The sequence below is a fragment of the Porites lutea genome (genome assembly GCF_958299795.1).
Source record: "Porites lutea chromosome 5 unlocalized genomic scaffold, jaPorLute2.1 SUPER_5_unloc_1, whole genome shotgun sequence".
Taxonomy (NCBI): domain Eukaryota; kingdom Metazoa; phylum Cnidaria; class Anthozoa; order Scleractinia; family Poritidae; genus Porites; species Porites lutea.
The window spans coordinates 131,231-137,790 of NW_027332288.1; positions in this window are offsets into that span (position 1 = coordinate 131,231).

Here is a 6,560-nt window from a genome sequence, read left to right on the forward strand (position 1 = left end):
ATTTCACTCAAAAACACATACAACTATAATTCCATTCTCAATTTTGTTACAAATTTTGGCTTCACCAGCTAAAAAATAGGAAAAATAGGAGGTTTTAGTTTAAAAATAGGAGAAAATAGGAATAGGCTCAAAAAATAGGAAAAAATAGGAACTGGACACCCTGGCCGTTTCAACGTCATCCTCAAATGCCATCACAATCAATACCCATGACAATCAACCTGATGCACATTATTTTCCAGTCCTTGAACTTCTCTGACTACAACCATACAATGCTTGGGCTGCCTGCTGTGTTGGGTTTTTGGGTATCTTATGCGCTGGTGAGTTCACCGACAACTCCCACTTCAATCCCGACATCCACATTGCTGTCACCGATGTCCACATTAACATTAAGTACTCTACGATGGACCCCTTTCGCCAAGGTCGCTATATCCACATTGGTGCTGAGAAACATAATCTCTGCCCCATGCACCCCCTTACCCAGTATCTACATGTCCGTGGCTCAACTTCTGGCCCCAATTTCATTCTCTCTGAGGCACCCCTCTAAATTGACAATGACTGACATCTGGTATTCAATTCATCCTCACCGCTCCTGGGGTCCCTGGTTGCTACATCGGTCATAGCTTCTGCATTAGCACAGCTATTTCAGCAGCCTCTTGTGGCTTACCAGATCACCTCATCAAGATGCTTAGCAAATGGTCCAGCCACGCATATCAGATCTATATGCACACTCTCATAAGTACTATTATGGGGGTAGCAAGCCTACTCACTTGATACTCACTACATACTTTATTCGTATCTTCCTCCCTTCCTTGTTATTTTTGTAGGGTGCTTCGGGACTTTGGTAGTTCAGGGCCAGAGCTTGCAGTTGAGGGCTTGCAGTCTGTAAGGCATCGTTTATAAAGTTTAGGTTTTTTGAAAAATAGTCTACCTCTTCTTTGAATGTGTACCTCCGCGAAAAAAATTATTGTCGTCAAACTGCCGAGAGGGTAGTGTGGTTTATTAGTTGCAAGGATAGGTCATAAAAAGAAAAAGAGAGAGTCCTCGTGCAGCAGTTTGGTGCAACTGCATCCTGTTTGCCTAACTGAAAGAAAGTGAAAGGTAGGCTACTGCTGAGTAGATTCATAAAGATGTCACGAGGCTTTGATTGATAGCCTAGAGAGTATATAGAGCTGGCAATTACTGTACGTTGCATCAGAGTGCAGTTCAGCGCTAGTACGTGGAAATGGAATACTGGTAAAAAATGTTTTACATCAAACCTGCAATTAGAAAGTTTGTAGCAGTCAGGTATCTGCGGGTACCTTGATCTACTCTCAGTAGACTGTAGTTTGTGCAGCAAGGTCTCTTCCATAGGGACTAGAATTATTGAATGGTTGTTGGTAAGTTGGAGACTCATAGCCGCTATAAGACTGGAGTACGCTATTGTGTAGCTTTGATTTGGTAGCACCTGAAGTATATATAGTGCACCATGTAGTCTGCTGTAGTGTAGAATGTTGCCGTTGTGTGAGTAGTCTGTTTTTGAATTGGCAGTGTAATTGGGGCCTTCCAGGCTCCGTTCATCACAGGTCTCCACAGACCATACGTCTTCATACATGTAGGTTGTTAGCAACGTTAAAACATTTGTCAAATTTTCCCATGAAGCAATTCATGGTGAACAAAACATTCGTTAAATTTTGAAGATTAAAAATGGTAAGGGACTGAGACTAGGGAAATACTTCTCCACAGAGAACACTTCTCCAGTGTTAATATAATTATTACATGTACGTCCTCTACCTGGAATCACATTTTTAAGAAAAAAAATTTAATTATTCTTTAAAAGCATCTAAAAGACTCTGACACACTAACCCGAGATACACTTACATGTACGTCTGTGTGCATCCAGTGCTTTACAACACCAACCATGTACCGGACACATGCAGCAACCATTTCTTGTCTGTTGGAAGTTAAGGACAAAATGAAACAGTTTACATACAGTGTACATGTAAGAAACTTATTATCAAACACAATGCAGAAGGAAGTTTGGATTATTACATGTTTCTGGGCCAGAACTACCCACCTTCCCCTCCACTAAGGCAACAGTTTGCCCTTTAGTGAAAAGTTAGTGTTAATGTTGGCCTTAAGGGGAGGGATACACGTATCTAGGTGGGCAGTTTCCCAGAAACGTATCATGAATGATCTGGAAGGTTTGACACTAAAATATGAATGGCTAATTTTCATTCAAAAGGCCCCAAAAGTAGGTTTAGTCAGCTGCTAACCTTCTTCAGCATTCATCAAACCTTTATCTTTAAAACAAAACAGCCAAGGGGTAGTTTCAAAAAGGAAGCACTCAAAAACGAAGACCAAAGCATGCAGCACGAAGCACCCAAATCTCAAAAACAAATTTATTTTTACAAAGGCTTAAAAAGGTGGATGAACTTTTATTGACATAATAACTTATGTTTAAACTGTAAAATATAATATTTTCACCTACATATCATTCTTACTATACCATTTTGTACCCACTCTAATATTTTTTACCTGTGCTTTTTTGTTTTTATATTTTATGTTTTTAAAGTTCAGTTACAGGACCTTTTATAGGGATAACCTTGTGTTCCTCCGTTTCAAATATGTATCATGTTTAAATATAAAAGTCTTTGAATAAAGTATTATTATAAAAACTTGATGTTTCATTTATTTCTGAAGGATCCTTGCCCACAGTTAGTTCTCTACTGTCCACTTTCCAGTGCACTTTTATTTACTATAACTGCTCAAGGAAAATCTTTTGAGGTTAATTTTTAATCTCTAACTAAAACACAAATTGTTCTTGTTTTCACTGCCCTTCTCTGAAGTTTGCAGTAGATCTGGTGGCCCTAAGAAGGCCTCACTTTCATGCTTACGTCGCAAGTGTTAAAGGTAGTTACAGAATTCATCTTAGGTAACGCCCACTTGCACCTAGAGGTATTGTTGATCACTGCAAATTTTGGCGTTTTTAATTCTTTTTATCTTGGAAGCAGATCCCAGGGGGAATACTGTGGATTTCAAGTAACAGCAACAATCGAACGATTTTACTGGGTTTAAAATTTTCAATTTCAGGATGCTTTTGGGTAGGAAAATTTGGGGGTTTGGGTGAGGACAAAACATGGACCAGGGGTCCATGGACCCCCTCTTTGGACCGGGTCCATGGACCATTTCTATGGACAGGGTCCATGCACCCCCTGTCATGGACCAGGTCCATGGACAGTAATTATTTTTATTTTTATAAGAAGGTTTTGCACTAGGTCCATGGACACTCAAAAACAGAAATAGTGCCAAAAAAAGATTTGACGAGACGCTGTCCACCAATGCTCATGATTGATCACAAATATTTAGTTGTGCTTACATGAAATACACTCTGCTTGCACAAGTGCAGTCACAAGACCGTTAAATTAAGCTGATTCAAAAGTTATCACCAAGAGAAGAATTAAGCCCTCCAGTACAAAGACTCGCATCACCCTTAGAAAAACAAGCTGGAGTTAAGAATTCATTGCTTTTAGAGCAATCATGACTGAGTCACATCACAATTCTCCATAGTTGATGTAGCTTCAGTTTAAGCTACAATCCCTGCCACTTCTTCTTCTTCAAGATCTGGATCTGTAAATCACTATCCGTGAGCATTTATAATCGTCCTGCTAAAAGCGCTAAGGAGCTGGGCCCAGCGTGACAAAACATTGCAGGAAAAAGTGACATTCATGGACAAAAAGAAAGTGGCTTAGAATTATTCAGATCCAGGATGCACTTTGGAGAAATTAAACAACCTAAAACCCTTTTGATCAGCCACAATGAACAGCTTTACATTTTAAAAGAGGTAGAAAATCAATATGTGTGTCACAACCTCTCAGTATGAAATAAGCGGCAAAAATTCACATTTGCTCAGTCAAAAGGTTTTCTTCTGAAGCATAATCTACCCATCAGAGAAAACAATTCATTGGAACAAGCAGCATTTTGGCATGAGGTACCGACCCCCCCTTTTTGTTATACTATGTAAGCACAATTAAACATTACTGATCAATCGAGCATTGTTTGTTGCTGTCGTTGTTTTTTAACCTTATTTTTGCACTATTTCTTTTTGTTCATTTCTCATTATTAAAAAAACTGTCCATGGACCCGGTCCATGACAGGGGGTCCATGGACCCCTAGTCCATGTTTTGTCCTCACCCGGAAAATTTTGGCAAGAATCTTTTGGGGAAGCTTGATTTAAGAAGGGACTTTTTTGGGTATTCGAAACTATTAAAATGGTTCTATTTTTGTGTTATAACATTTAATGCTTTATGGAAAATTTTTATGGTTCAGAAATTTGGCATGAGGTTTTTGAGGGGGTTAAATTTTGGTGCAGAGATTTTTTGGGGTTTTGTTTGAATCCCATATGGTAGTTCCTGGACCAAAAATGGGCCAAAGAAATATGAAAACATTATCTGACCCTCCCTATGATTTCAGAGACAAAGGTGATAACATACTCACAACATGATTCCACTTAAAAACAAAAGAAATCAACTTTAACACGCTTACAAAGCACACTAGAACACAATTTAAGAAGGCAATGGTTTTGTCTCACATAACACACTAACAACAATACAGCGTGCGTCATAGAACAGTGAAGCGTGAGCAGCCTAACACGGAAAGCGAGTTACCTTTTGATAACACAAGCTCGCATGCAAGAAGACACCATCCCGTACGAAACTTGCAGCGCTGTACAGCGCCACAAAATCGCTGCAAAATGGCTGTACAGCTAAATTACAGCTGTTCAGCAGCCTTTTAGAAGCCAAACAGCAGCTTCATTCAAGTTGCAGCGGGATGCAAAAGCGCTGTGCAGCCTATGAAGGCTCTTTGAAGCTCTCGGCAGCGGTTTTGCAGCGCAGTAGCCGACTTTCAAACGCTGCGAAGTAGCTGCAGTAACGCTACAATTCAGCTGCGGTCGATCTGACTTTCTTGAGCGCCAATAACATGAATCGCCAGATAAAGCCTTGGCACAGATTACGGCTTTTATAACGCGAAAACTTTGACTGTACCTCTAAGAAATGTGAGTAAGCTTGTGCGCAAAGAAGATCACTTATTGAATAAACCTCCAAATCCTATGCTTTCGGAATAAAGATTTCAATAAATTTCATTCCGTGACCGGCGAGTGTGGGAATGTTATCGCTAATTCCCTGGAGACATTCTAGGCCGTAATCTAATTGGTCGGTCCTTTTGCATGAGATCCCATTACATCTCTAGACAAACACGGAACGTTTGCGACCGTTGAATGAAAGGCGCAAACATTCTAAGTTTTTTTGCATCTAGTTCTTTTTCGAGATGGAAGTTCTGTTGAAGTTTTTGGATGGAACAGCTCAAACGTATTTGCAAGCAACGCACTGAACAGTGACTTCTACGCTAAGTATCGATGAATCGAACCAGAGCAAGCAACACAGATACAAGAATCTCAGCTGGGGTTCGCACTTACAAGATTCTTATACGCTCGTGGTAATGTTCGTTCCTTAGTCCATTGTAAAATTTAACGACGACCAAAGTAAAATTGGGTTGATTTCTTTCGTGAAAAAAGTGTAGAAGATCGTAGATCTGGGACGAAACGTCAAGGTGAGCAATGTCCAGCTTAGCCCGTTGCAACGAATCAAAATATCATTTGCCTAATGGCCGTGTAAACTTTATGTAGAACAATCGATGTTATTCTATTTATTTTTAAAAAGGATAATTTTCAATGTCTGCATGTTAATGATGGTCTACCGTGATGTTAATGGATGAGTGACCGTGATTGCTAAATATTTACAAAGCGAGACTGTTGCAGATTTGTTTTATGTCACGTGCTTTTGTAACGTGTACGCGTGGATACTAATAAAGTATAAGTTGCATTTTGACTTTCTAGTGGTTTTTACTCTGCTACTAAGCCGGTTTCCGGACTGCGTTGCGTGATATCACTAATTTGCCAAACCGCATTATCGAATCAGGCAAATGCCATAATTCTTGAATTTTTGTACACGTTTGCAGCTATTTGGCAGCGCTGACAGCGTTTTTGTGTGTCCTCTCCACCGCTGCTAAACCGCTGCTTATCGCTTTCAAACGGCTTCATAGCGCTGCCCCGAACAGCCAAAATTTGCGACTGCTGCAGCCAGCCTCTTTGCAGCTATTCTGCAGCGCTTCTTGAAGCCATTCTGCAGCGCTGCAACAGCGCTGCGCGTTTCGTACGGGATACTATTTAAAGCGTGCAACTTAGTGTGCTTACAAGTACATGTACATCACACGCAAACTTACTGCATGAGAAGTGAAAGTATAACATTATTGTAATGCAATCATTGCACAGTAATTCTTACGGGAAAGCCAAAGCTCTTATCAGTAAATAATCAGTCAACTTCATGATCAGAAAAACAAAGCTGAAACATTTTCTACAAAGGGGTCAAGGATTTAAACCAGACTTTTGAATTTTCAGTTTATGTGGAGCGTGTTTTTTTTTTCCCCAAACGTATTTCTTGTAGCTTTCTTTTAGAGCACCTTCAATTTTAAGGTTGAAATAATATTAAACGAATTACTTCAACCGCATAACATGAGCTAACACA